Source organism: Lycorma delicatula, chromosome 4 (assembly GCF_047948215.1).
Source record: "Lycorma delicatula isolate Av1 chromosome 4, ASM4794821v1, whole genome shotgun sequence".
NCBI lineage: Eukaryota > Metazoa > Arthropoda > Insecta > Hemiptera > Fulgoridae > Lycorma > Lycorma delicatula.
The window spans coordinates 146,324,957-146,340,016 of NC_134458.1; the positions used below are offsets into that span (position 1 = coordinate 146,324,957).

A 15,060-nucleotide genomic window follows, 5' to 3' on the forward strand; every position below is an offset into this window, starting at 1 on the left:
ATTATTGCAGTTAGGTTATACCTTAAAGAAAAATAAGTCATTGTTTATATATATATATATATATATATATTTAGTGAATTGTATGTAATTTATCAGGTAACTTTTTCGTAGTTATTTAGTTATTATTTTATCATGTACTAATCTCAAATACTACGTAAAATAAATAACGGTTTAAAATAAAACATGGAGTTATTTTTTTAAAAATCAGATTACAATTGAATTGGTATGATCAAGTATGTAATTAGTTGTTAAAAAAAAAAAATATATAAAACAAAAAAATTATCTAATTTTAAGTGTTCTAAAAAACATATATACACACTCGTAAATTATGAATTGTGGGACTTGTAGATTTTTTTTTAATAGATAAAAGATTAATTATGTATTTTTACGACTTTTTTTATCATGCTCCCAGATGGAAGATTATTTATATAGAAAATAGTTTTATTTGTTAGTTAGTTTCTTTCTGCCCTTATAACTGTAAAATAGCTGCACTAATTTTCTAAAATACATATCAAAAGATTCATCTAACTGCGTTATTCACAAGGGAATTTGAAAAAACAAAAAGGATTCTTTTCTGAACTGAAAAAGCAAAATTATTTGAATTTCGTCTAGTGACGAAATAAATAAATAAAACAAATTATATATATTATATATATATCCGTATAATATATATATATATATATATATATATATATATATATCCGATTATATATATATATAATCATTATAAATTAATCATACATAATAAAAAATTATAACTTATATAACATTAACAAAATTATACCCGTAGAGATCGTATCCACTTATTTAATGTTATTCGGGAGGAGATAAAATTTGTTTTTTAATCTAGGGAATTCACTTCAAGAATTTTTGCCATAACTTTGTTAACTATAAACGGATTTTAATAAATAAGTGTCATTTTCTATGTCATAAAACTCTTAACATTTTTTTGCAATAAACCATTTCTGAATAAACTTTCGGTTCCATAGATATTAACAAATAAAACGTTTACATGGCCGCCATTTTGAAATTGATTGTGAAATCATATCTATTATTTTTATACAAGTAAACTTCTAGGTACCCGAGAAGTATAGGAAATTTCAGCTCGATACGATTAACCATTCCTGAAAAATAAATTTTTATCTTAAATATACAAAGTGGCGGACAGCCGGTAAACTAGGCGATTCCGGACATATGTTGATATAAAGTTTTTTCTTTACTTCGATGTGGGGGACCATGCCCTGAATTCTTGAAACGGTTTTTATAAACTTTTTTACGTGTGTATGTATATATATATATATATATATATTTCCTGCCTTATGTTCAAATATTAAATAATTTATATTAAATTTTACTTTTATTTGTAGGTAGTTTAAATTTGTTCTTCTTCACGTCATATTTTTCACTGATTTTATTTATTAAACGAGAATATTTTAATAAATACTTAAATATTTCCTGATCATCATGAAATATTTTACTTTTATTAATTTAAAAAATGTTATAATTTTATATAGATATTTTTTCTACATAAATAAATTAAAATTAAATAATAAAATAGTAAATAGTAAAAATAAAGATAAAATAACTATTTTAAAACATATTACTTGCAATAGTTATTTATAGGTTGCCGATATATAAAAATGATAATAAATAATAACATACTCCGTTTTGTTATAGATAAATTCCGTTGAACAGCTCTATATTTTTTTATTCATTTTTTTTTATGGATTTATTCACGACAGAACTTTACATAGAATCTTGTACCTGGGAATATGGAAATGGAATTTTATTTTCGTATGAAAAAAACGCCATTCCCGACCGGGATTCGAACACGGGACCCCTGATGAAAGGTCGAAACATTATTGATTCGCCACGGAGATCAGAAAATTTTATTAATTATTATTTTTATATAAGTACTTTAGGGATTTATTTATCTGTTATAAGTAATAGATTTTTAAAAGGTTTATTAATTTATAATTTAATGAATAGGTAAATTATAAAATTTTAGAAATTTATCAGAATATTAAATAAAATATTTCCTGATAATAGAAAATGCCTAAATTAATTAGTAAATAAAAATTAAAGAAGAAGAAAAAAATTTTTTAAATTTAAGCAAAATTTGTAAATTATTTAATACATATACATTTTTAATAATTAACTTAAGATGGATGTATTGTTGCGAAACGCGTTTTTAATTAAATGTTTTTAATCAAAACATTGTTAAAATATGTAGCCTATTTTAACAGTTTTAATTAAAATATTTTAAAAGACTCGAAAGAATTTTGATAAAGATGCTACAAAAATAAAAATTGTGTTTGTATGTGTGAGAGGGTGTAACACACACACACACACACACACACACACACACACACACACACACACACACACACAATTTGTATTTTATGTATACAATAATAATAGTAATTTATTTTATATGTATATTTATATAACACACATACAAAATTACCATTTGTTAATTATTTATTTATATGATTATATACAGAGTATGTAGAGTTTGTTGAATCGTTTGTTTTACGTAGTAAAAAAATAATGCATTGTTTTAATAAGTAAAGGAGTACGTTTCTTATTTTTCCAGTATTTCTTGTAGCTGTAACTTATGTAAACACCTAAGATATAAAAAACATAAGTCAAAGTGTTGCTTTCTCTAAAAGTATTGATGTTCACTATACAGCCAAGCCCTGTGGATAACAGAATGAACATATGACTTGTAGGGCTGAATATCAACCGTATTTTCGGTGAGTCTGGTATAGTGATAAACAAATGTGGATTTAAGTCGGTGAAGAACCATTCTTATTTACTTTCTCTGGTAAACTTGGCATGGGATGCTTGTTATTGTTAGAGATGGCTACATCCTGTTTTTTGGAAGGAACTTGGAATTCTTATCATTTTGCCTACAACATTTCTCAATTATGACATTTATCGTACATTTTCCAAAATTACAGCTAATTTTGGAAAAGAAGGGAGTTGACTGGAAAGAGAGGCGCTTAATAAAAGAGCTGTTCTATAACCAGAGAATAAAAGTGAGGGAAGCAGACGAAATAACAAAAAGAATAGGGATTGGAAGGAGAGTGAGGCAGGGATACTGCATGTCACCAACACTGTTTAGTATATATCTGGAAGAAATAATTAAATTCTCTCTGAATTGGAAAAAAATAAATAAAAATCGGGGGTTAGAAGAGTAGAATGTATACGTTTTGCCGATGACATGGGGGTACTGGCGGAGAGCCCAAATAAACTAAAGGAAATGCTTACTTAAATGAAGCTTGCAAAGTCTGGGTATGAGGATCACAAAAAGAAGACAAAATGTATGGTATTAGGTGAAAAAGAGGAGAGGATGGTGCTTAAGAAAGGAAATGAAGTTTTTGAACAGGTGAAGAAATTCCAGTACGTAGGGAGCTTTATAACTGATAACCTGGCTTGCACAGTAAAAATTAGAACAATAATATCAAGAAGTAAGCATGCCTTTATTAACGGAAGACTGTTTGTGAAAAGTTAAACTTAGCGTTAAGGAAGAGATTAATGAATTGTTTTTTTTTTTAGTATGGTGCTCTATTGAGCTGACACATGGACGATGAGAAAGGCAGACAAAAAGCAAATTGAGGTTTTTGAGATGTGGGTGTGACGCAGAATGATAAATGTCAGATGGCAAGACTATGTAACAGATAAAGAAGTATTAAGGAGAATCGGAGAGAACAGGAAAATTCTAAATGTGATTGAATATAGGAAAAGGAACTGGCTAGGGCATTGCATGAGAAGAAGGTGTTTATTAGTGGATGCGATAGAAGGCTTGGTGAATGGAAGGAAAGCAAGAGGAAAGAATAGATTTCAAATGATGAATAGGATTATGGAAAAGGGAAAATGTGCTAAAACAAAGAGGTTAACAAAGGATAGATCAAGGGAGAGAGCAGCAGCCGTGACAGAACCTGTCCTAATGGCAGAATACTGTGAATGAATACAAAACAAAAAACCTTACATACAAACATATGTTTATACATTATTGGGTCCCTTAAAGACATTATGCCATCTTAATAGTAAGAAAATTTAAAAAATATTTTTATTATTTTGCCGAAGTGATCATGATAGTATTAATAAAAGCAATTTTATAAAATATATTAAAAGATTATAATTTTATAAGTTAATGAATGTTGCAATAAAAGTAATTAATCTAAAGTATTGCTCTTGAATATAGAAGAACCAACACGTATAAACGAAATGCGCAGCACTTTCAATAAAAAAATAATAATAAAAAAAACTTTCTCCGAGAAAAAATAAATCGTTTAATAAAAAATGCTTTCAAATTTTTCTGTCTATAAACGTTAATTTAATTTTCGTACAGCTAATTTAAAAAAAAAGTTAAAGTAAAAACTTAAATGCATTTCTCCTACTTTTACATAAATTGTAAAATTAAACTGATAATATACATTGCAAGTAGTAACAGACAAAAATCATTATAGCCTATGATTTTTTTTTTCAATATTAAGAAGCTGAATTTAGGTTAAGGTTAAAATAGAATTAAGTTTTATGTATACCAAATTCAGCAATCTAATAATAAGCTTTAAGTAAAAGAAGCGGCTATAATAGCTGATTTAGACGCCTTAAATTTATTGTATGAACGACCACGATTTCTGTGAATCAGGGAAACTAACAAAAAATACGTACGAGTATATTGTTAGATTATCGTATAAACACTATTTATTAATAAATTATTACACATAGTTTATGTTAAAAAATAGTAGTTTATGGTACCTATTACTTTGATTTATTATTGGCTTAATTGAATCTGTGTACAGTTGTTTTAAATATTAAGTAATGGCTGCTAATTTACAGTTTAAAATTATTAACTAACAAAAAATATAAGTCAACTTTAAAACTTTTATCATTTTAAAATACAAGCCAACAAAAAAAACAAATATAACGTTTTGTTGGAATATTATAAACAAGAAGTAAAGAAAACTTCACTTTTTTTTTTATTGTATTAAATTTTTAAACATTATTTTTTGCAGTGGTATGAGAAGAAATATTTTTAAATAATTACCATGCAGTCTCGATTTTATTTTCTTCTAATATTAAACAGTTTAATTTTTTTTAAGTTAAATGAAAAATTGTACAATCCTTCTCTTAGAGCTATATTTTAATATAAAATGATTTTTTTTTAGGGCGAGGCACAGGGCCAGAAGGAATTTTCCACGAAAATAGTAAGTAATATTGTTCTATTAAATAGTTCGTAAATTGTAATATATGTAGTAGTAGCATATAAAGACGTAATTAAAAATTGTATTTTATTTCCATAAGATTATAATTTTCATATTTAAAGAAAAAAGTATCAATACTTTACCTAACAAATGCAAAATATATATTTATATATGTATATTATTGTGATTTCATAAAATTTTGTAAAAGTATCTTTAGATAACCATTCATCTAAGTATTATATATTTTAATTTTATAAAATTTGTTGGTTTTGAATAGAAAGACAGGAATTTTAATAAGATGATTAGCGAAAATTATGAAAGAACGGGCATCAATAGTTATGATCATTAGCCCGGTAGAAACTGCTAGCCAATGAAAAGATGTTATGCCCGACCGGGATTTGAACCCGGGACCTCCGTACGAAATCCCGAGACGCTTCTTATTCAGCCACGGAGGTCGTTTCTTCTTCTTTTACTTACCGAATAATTATAAAAACATATATATATATATATATATATATATATATTTTTTACATTTGTTTCTAAAAAATTTACCTTTTCTATATTTATTTATATGAGTAAATATAAATCTTAATTCCTGTTTATTTTTATTTCCGTTTCTCTTAATTTTTGTTATTTTCTTACGCATTTATAACGCGGGAATTATTTTTTTGTTATGGTACCTTTATTTCTAATTTTCGAATCAAGTACCTGATGAATTGCTCGCAAGTTGACAGAGCCTCATTATGTTAGATACTAAAGTAAAATGTTATATATTTATCTCATAATTTTTTTTTATTCTATTTTTAGATATAAATGAATGGATTTAAAAAGAAAAATTGTTTTTAATTGTAACAAAAGGGATTATACGGTTGGATTAACAAATTAATTCATACCGTGGCCGACAGATATCTCTCTGAATTGGCTCTCTCCAAATATGATCCATAAAAAAACGTAACCAACTAGTAAATAAACAATTAAAATTAATATTCTTTTCTAATCGTACACGATAGACTCTCAGTAAATTGTTTATAAGTAGATAAATTTATACTTCGCACACGATGTTCTGACTATATTATTTTTCTTGCATAGAAGCTTTTTGATTTTTTGCTGGTTCATTCTTTGCTGGTCCGTGTAATTTTACCCTTTTTTCTGATTAAATTTACTTATTTCGTTCATAAATAATAATTTTATGAAAAAGTGGAAAACTTTTTTTTTTTTTATTTATTTATTTTTTTTACCACAGAAGCTTACAAGAAACTTGTACGTGGGAATATGGAAATGGAATTTTTTAGCGTATGAAAAATGTCATGTCTGACTGGGATTCAAAACCGGGAGCCTCGGATGAAAGGTCGAATCGCTATCATTATTCTGATCTCGGGCTGAGTGATATGTATATATATATATCACTCAGCCTCAGAGATCAGAGAATATGTATATACACACACATTTAAATCAGACGACTAAATATCTCAAATGAAAAAAATTGCTGATTGATATATAAAATCCATTCTGAAACATAAATTAAGAAAAGCTGTTAAAAAATGATAACCTAAAGAGTTATCAGGAAAAAAATGTTTTTACTTCAAACGTTTAATTTACTCTGCTATTTTAGCAGAAAGATATCTTTTTTATTTTTTAAATAAGCTTCCTAAACCTGGTTAATTTTTAAAAAAAGGTTACAAACTTATCAATTTTTTAAAACAGATTTTTAATTTTTTTTAAATATAGATTTATTTTATGCATCTAAAAAGTTTTTTTTATTTTTTATATGATCATTGGGATGTGCCGCGGTAGTAATTTTCAATAAGCTGTAAAATCAAACCCACTAATAACGGGAGTAGAAGTATATTTTAAACCGTTTCCAAACGTAAGTGGAGTGGGAACTCTGGTACTACAAGTGGCATAATTTATTACGAATTATAATGACTACGAATGATTTTTAATGACAATAAAATGATAATAATTACTTTTATATATACATACCGGGTGATCCGAAAACATAATTTTAAAAGCATATAAAACTTTATTTAGGTAACTTACAGACTCGATCGAGGTCTCATTTTATAGAAAAATACATCAAGTTTTGACTCACGTAGTTCATTAGTACCGAATTTGGCCACTAGTGCTGTTAAAAATGCATACATTTACTGGTGCGGAACGGACTCGCTGTGTGTTTTGGTTTCACAATTTGCAGTCGGCAACTGCAGTTCATCGTAATTCTCGTAGAGTACGGTAGGGATTCTTCTAGTAGACATATAATTTACTCTTGGCACAGAACCTTCATTGAGACAGGTTGTTCTGTTAAACATACAAAATAACCAGAATACCCACGGGGTCCCTGAAGCTGTTGTAGAACAATTCAGAGAAAGGTTTGCACGTAGTTCGAAGAAATCAACTCGACATGCGTCACATAAGATCGGCTTTATACAAACGACTCTCTGGCGCGTAATTCTTAAACGATTGCACTTGAAGCCACACAAACTAACCGTGGTTCTACACATTACAGATGATGACAAAGTTTCTCGGCTGCAGTTTTGTGTGGAAATGATGGGTAAAATTGCAGATAACGATGTATTTTTAGAAAATATAATTTTTAGTGATGATCCAACGTTTCTCATCAGCGACAAGGTGAACACCCATAACTGCCGAATATGTGGTAACGAAAACCTTCATGAAACTTTGTAGCACATTCGTGATAGCCCTAAAATCAATGGTTTTTGAGCCCTAAACAAATAAAGACTGTACGGCTCGTTCTTCTTCCAGGAGGCACCCTTAAACGGTATCGTTTATCTGGACATGTTTCAAAAGTTTTTAATTGCTTGTAAGACGATGATTACCAAAATGGATGCCATTATTATCAGCAAGCCGGGGCACCACATCAATACCGTCTAGAATTCCGAGATTTTCTTGATACTCGATTACCAGGTCGGTGGATCGGTCGTGAAGTTCCAATTGCATGGCCACCTCGCTTCCCAGATTTCACTCCGATAGATCTTGTCTTGCAGTTTCATTAAAGATGGGTTTTATGTACCACCTTTGCGTGCCGATATTGTTAAACTAAGACTTCGAATTAACGCCGCAGTTGCAGAGGTAACGCCCGAATTGCTGGCTACAGTCTGCAATGAAAGAGACTTCAGGTGAGATGTATATCGCATTACAAATGGAAGCCATACTGAACCAGAGTGAATGTTGGATGACAAACAACATAATATGTTTTACAATAAAATGAGACCTCAACCGAATCTGTTTCTCAATAAATTTTTATATGCTTTTAAATTTTTTGAAGTTATTTTAGAATCACCCGGTGTAAAGTGTTATTTTAACGGTATTGTACACTTAAAATTTTCCAGTCATTTGATAGGCAAAAAAAATTTTAATTAGTTAGTAAGGTAAGAGTTTCCATGGAAACTCTGGCCGCTAAACAATGTGGCGGAATGGTAGCGCTCGTTACTATAGCAACAGTTGTTTCACGCTTCAATTCCATCATATCAAAGTTAGGACGGTTCTACTCTACTTTTATGAACTTTTTCACTACGAATTCTCTGATAGTTTGTCATTTTTCTGTTTTGTTACATAAATAATTATTTTTTATTTTTTTATTATTATAAAGCTACATGAACAACATCGTGTAGTAGTTGATTGCTATTAACCAATCAAATATAAGAATATTTGATCTTGTTATCTATATCATGTAATTATTAGATTTATATTAGCATAAATATTTTTTTACTTGTAGTACAATAGTATGTTTTTAATTTTTGGTTTTACAAATGTTGAAAACTTCTTGCGCAAACGTAATTCCGTTTTTATGTCTTCTGTTTAAATCAGTTGTACTAATACGATGGATGTTTGTTAGTTTTATATCTAAATTAACAAATTATAATTTTATATAAACAATCTGTATCATTATATATCATTTTCAGAATTTAAATACTGTAATTTTGTTATTGCGATGGTAACTGCTACCTTTGCCTGCTGTTATAGTAAAAAAAAATCATAGGTAAGAATAAATCTGAAATTTTTTCTTAGCAGTCAATTGATGTTTTTTTATTCTTATAATCTTCTTTATTCATTTTCTCTATATTCTTGTTCTTTATTCCCTTCTGTTATTTGCTAAATATTTACTAGGTCTTACTTCCATATGCTGTTGCATATGTTAGAAACTTTTATGCTGTTTAGCAGATTTTATCATTTAAACTCAGATTTAATCCAAAATTATACAAATCAACCAAAATGTCTTAATTAGGGTTCATTAACCTAGTTTTTTTTTTTGCCTTAACTCTCTAAAAAGTTGAATTTAAAAAAGATTTCTTGTATAACAAGTACGAGTACATGTCATAAGCATTTACGTATTTTTTTCTATGTTTTCTTTCCATTTTTATTATATTTGCTTCGCTTAGTTTTGAAAATTTCCACATTTTTCTATATTTTCGTTATTAAAAGAGCGTAATTTAATTATTGTCAGAAGTAAAACGTTAGTATAATGAATATATATGATTGAATCATCTGAGGGATAAATTACTTTTCATCAGATTTACATTTTATATTTGTGATTTTTTTTTTAATATTGTGCCTACGTTCGGTTTATCACGCATATGTCTGCTGGGCATCCAAGTACATCTAAGTGTTGTGAATGAATGGTAGCAAGAAAAAATGAAATTTTTTGTCAGATATTTTTATTTTTGTAAAGTTGATGCTTGTCTGTAATGTAACATCCATGTACCGGCATTTTTTTTGAACATTTGTTTATCCTACAAAAAAAATTTAAGTGCATATTAGGTTAAAGAAAAGTACTAAGTATATTTTATAGACAATTCTTTATATATAAAAGTGCAAAAAGATACTGCTTAAACCGGTTTTTCATTTATTCTTATATATTTTATTCTTGTTCAATTGAGTTTAAAAAAATCATTCAATGACCTAGAAAAACGTTTCTTCATCGTCATTGCATACAATGACAGTTTACTTCCCACACAAACTTAATAAATAACACGCAAAACACACACACACACACACACACGTACAATATATATATATATATATATATATATATATATATATGTGTGTGTGTGTGTGTGTGTGTGTGTGTGTGTGTGTGTGTGTATGTATTTATTTATATATATATATACACTTACGAACTTAACGTAATATCTTATGACATTCCTGTTTTCTTTCTACTTTTTAAGTCTGATGATGTTTTTTTATACGTACAGCTTCTGAGTAAATTATACGTTATACAAATTGAAAAGATTGTATAAAAAAGTTTTTTTTTTCAATTTAACTAAATTTCGACTATTATATGCTAAAAAATGTAACATAAAGTCATATCACATAAAATCATTGAATTATATTAATTCTGTACAGAATTAATATATTTATATTCGTGTCACAATCATTATTATTATTATTATTATTATTATTATTATTATTATATGTGTGTTTAAAAAGGTTTTTCCAGATGTATTATTTATTTTATATTTTCTGAAAAAGCATGTCAGTATTTTATTTTTTGTTTTTTTTTTAAATAATTTTTTTTTATTTGCACTACGAAGAAAGAATTCAACATCTTATGAAGTATATATCAAATTATATTTATTCATCTTTATTGTAAAATTTATATAGATTAATAATACTTTGATTTGAAAAAAGATAAGAATTTTTTTTAATTAAAAAAATTTCGTTGTTTAAAACACAAAAAAAATATTTTAATGGAAACTTTTTTTCAAAAAAACTTTTACATGATATATAGTTTTTTTTATGAAAGAGCGGTCAATCAACAACTATGGTCATTAGCCCTGTGAAAATTGGTAGCGTATGAAAAGATGTCATGCCTGACCGGGATTAGAACCCGGGACTTCCGCATGAAATGCTGAGATGCTACCTACTCAGCCACGGAGGTTGACGACAAAATTTTACATTAGAAGTATGGTCTATGAAAATTTTTTAAATAAATTAAAATATCTCATTAATAATTTTTTTTTTTAATGAAATTGAATCAATCACTGAATCACAGAAAATACTTTAGAAAAATGATTCAAAATATATGGCAACAATGCCAGCTGACGAACCAGGTATTTGTAGAATTAGACTTATTTCAATGAATCTGATATTATAATATAATAAATATCATCACGTTGCAAATAGACTATTCCACGTTTCATCTCTTTTGTTTCAATAAAAATCCAATTTCTTAAATTACTCTTCGCATTCGGTAATGGTACATAAATTTTCTCAGAATTAAATTCTCTACAAATTTTTTAAAAAATTTGATTTGTGTTCTAGTAATCTAACGATATTATTTATGTCAATACTAAAAAATTATGTTTTGCGAAACCAATTTTTTTGTTAGAGAAAAAAAAATTAATAGAACCAGGTTTATTTAAATTTTTAGGTAAAAAATGAAGTGAAACATCAAATTTAAATTTTAACTTAAGTTCAGATAATTTCAGTATCGCTTTATTTTATCCTTGGAGCAGAAATCAAAGCAAAATTATCCATAAGCTTAGTTCGAAAACGAAGCGTTTCTGGATTAACGTTTTTCTTTATTTTTACTTGTAGAATATATCCTGAAATTCTTTACGTTTCTTAATGAAAGTTTATACATATTTTAATCCCAGCTGCGGCTTCACCCGCTCCATGTGCGTATAAAACTTCAAAAGTTGGAAATTTTTTTTTTAGTAATTGTGTGTGAACTGTTGCTAAGTTTTTCTGTTTATAACTTACTGGATAAAATAGATTAATTTGGATGAAAAACTAATCAATTGTTAAATATGCAAAACGTACGTTATTCCCTTTAATTTTTTATCATACTAATTCTTTTTTATTTACGATAATATTACAGATTTACCTTTTATAGACGATAACATTAGATTTAGTAAATCACATAATAACTGTCTGAAGAAGCCGATATTAACATGGACAAAAAATGATATTATATATTATATATAGATATTATTATATATATATATATATATATATATATATATAATGAATCTGTAATTCTATATATATACACATTATCTATCGATATAGATACTGTATATGATGATATTTCTACAAATAGTTCTAAGTTGTTTATACGTCTTATTTTTTATTTATGATTTATATAGTAACGAGATTGGTGAGGTTTGAACTGCGGTAATATTCCGAAGGATCATAAGAAAGCGACAGTTAGATTTCGTAATGATTGATTCAGTAGTTTTCGCGGTTATTAGAAACAAAAAGACATTGTATCTTTATGTAGTTGTGAGATTGTTCGTTAATGTAGAAACTTTATAACAGTATTTGTTTGAAAATTGTTTTACTACAACTAACTATGTAATTAATATTTTATTTATATTTAATGATTTTATCCAAATTGTAATGAAATAATGATCAATTAAATAAAAAATGTCATACGGAAATTTTGTTGTCATTATGATATATAAAAAAGCTGACGACAAAGTTGTTATACTTTTATGGCATTGGTTAATTATTGTTATATAGTGGAAAAACAATGATACATGATATTTTTTTTAAAAATCGATATTTTAATCGATAATTCAAAAATGTTGATTAAAAACCACGCAAAAAATCAAAAGCTAACTTTTTTCGAATTTTGGGAAAGGGGAGAAATTTTTTTTTGTGAATGGTAAGATAAGCATATACGCAAGTAATAAGCTTAATATAGATAGCTTACGTTTGCAAAATTTTGAGAAATTGACCCCAAATTTTTACCAACAAATTGTCCCATATACACGAGTCTCTGTGCCTAATTTCATCAAATTCGGTTTATCCGGTAATAAGTTTTGTCACTTTATATAATAAATATTGACTGCAATATCAAGTGGTTCAATTATAGATTTTTTTTTGTTATTCAAAATCATATTTAAGTACGAATTTTGTTTTTTTTTATTTATTTGTAAAACCTTTTGATAAAACAAACTATTGAAAAAAAATTATCATAAAATATAGCAATGAAAACTGATTAAAAATTATTAAAATGTTATTTATTACCTGTAATAGGATAATACTAAATCTGTAAAAATAGTCATAAAACCCCATAATTTTATTGATTAATTATGCAAGAAGCCTACAATGATAGCCATTAATACACGAATGCGAAGTAAGTTACGACACGAGCCTTGACGAGTGTCGTACCACATGAGTGCATTAATGGCCAGTATAGAGGGTAGCATACCATATTTTTTCTATGGCTGAGAAAATATTGGGATTATTGATTTAAAAAAATGATAGCATACATTTTTTTTTTTTTAATTTTTCTAAGAATACATCAAACAATATATTTCAATAGTTATTGATCAATAGGATTACGTGTCAATAGGTAATTAATCATAAGTTGTGCTTTTTCTTCAATATCGATCGGTGTTAAAGATATTTCTTCTTCAGCATCCGACATAATTAACAAAAGGATAAACATTGTAATATATAAACTTATAGGTGTATCTTCAAATTAACCTCTGCTTGCTAACTATTAAACCCGGATTAAAAGCAAAGTAAAAAAACAACTGATACATTAAACAATACTCGCTTCTGATTGAGCATTGGTTGAAAGAGTAGGGGTTTGATTGGTTGAATACCTGTATCATAATGAAAACTGTTTTTATAACGAATTATGTACATTATGATGCAGGTTACAGCCGCGTAATTTAAAGGTTATAATAAAGCCGTTGAAAAGGGTATTTACATATTTATTTATTATGATTAAAGTATCCATATTTTTTATGATTATATATACATAGAAACAGCTTTGCTATAAAAAATGTTTTTTTTTTACATTTTTTTATTGATATTTTTTTTCTTATTGATATGTTTTCTTTATTGAGCTCTTTTTTATTAATCTTATTAATTCTTCATTTTAAAATAGATATATAAGAATTCTTTTTTTATTGTAGATAATTTTTATTATAAAACTTGACATTTTATGCAGCCTTTTGCGATTTTGATTTTATTTTATTTAATATAATAGAATTTTAAATAAATTTTCTGTTATACTAGGAATCGTACATTAATTAGATTATCTACATCCTTATGATTTCCTTTTTATATTGTTTTATTTTCCATTTAAATATTGCATGTAATTTGTTGTTTTTTCCCGTAATTTTATCGATGAATAAATTTTAAATCATACTTAAGCGATTGTTTTCGTCATAATATTATTATTTTTATGAATGAAATCATACTTATTTCATTTGGCATAGAGTTTCAGAAATCTATTCGCCTACTCATAACTGTTTTGAAGTGGTTTTTTTTTTATGAAACTTATTTTATAAATGAATAATTGTCATTAGTCATGAAATAATGATAATGCATATTATTTCTAAAAGAATAAAAAATAAATAAATAATCGATGATGAATTTTTATTATGGTTTATGTTAATAGAACTTTTAATCTTAACTCGTTTACGATTTGTAATACACATCCAGTTATGGTTTTAGTTATGTATGTGTTAGAAAAATTATGTTATAATATGTAATTAATGCAGAAATTATTAATTAATTATAAAAAGTATTTATTTATTTACCAATGTATTAAGAAATCAGTTAAAATTTATTTTATTTGGTCAAGTTTTTATGAAAAATTAAGCAACATCTGTTCAATTAAGAACTTAAATACATGTATACAAATGACAGCCCACCTTGAATAAATCAGTCTTATTATTGTTACTTTTTTTAAAATTTTTATTAAACTTCATTCAAAACTATAAAAATAAAATGCCTTAATCTGACAATGTACAATTAAATATACTTTGAATGCCTTTGTGAAGACCACTGTCCATCAATGGTACTCGAACAAGGATTAAACATTAATTAATTTACATAAATGAAGACATACACATATTTTAAC

General features: G+C 26.7%; 1 protein-coding gene across 5 annotated transcripts in view; it reads left to right on the forward strand.

The window, feature by feature from the left end:
- LOC142323932 (uncharacterized) overlaps positions 1-15,060 on the forward strand; it is a 483,338-nt gene that overhangs the window by 201,651 nt on the left and 266,627 nt on the right. For all 5 annotated transcript variants that reach the window (XM_075364308.1, XM_075364309.1, XM_075364305.1 and 2 more), the window contains exon 2: positions 5,178-5,216. The gene's annotated coding sequence lies outside the window, so the exon portion shown is untranslated. The remainder of the gene's footprint in view (positions 1-5,177; positions 5,217-15,060) is intronic.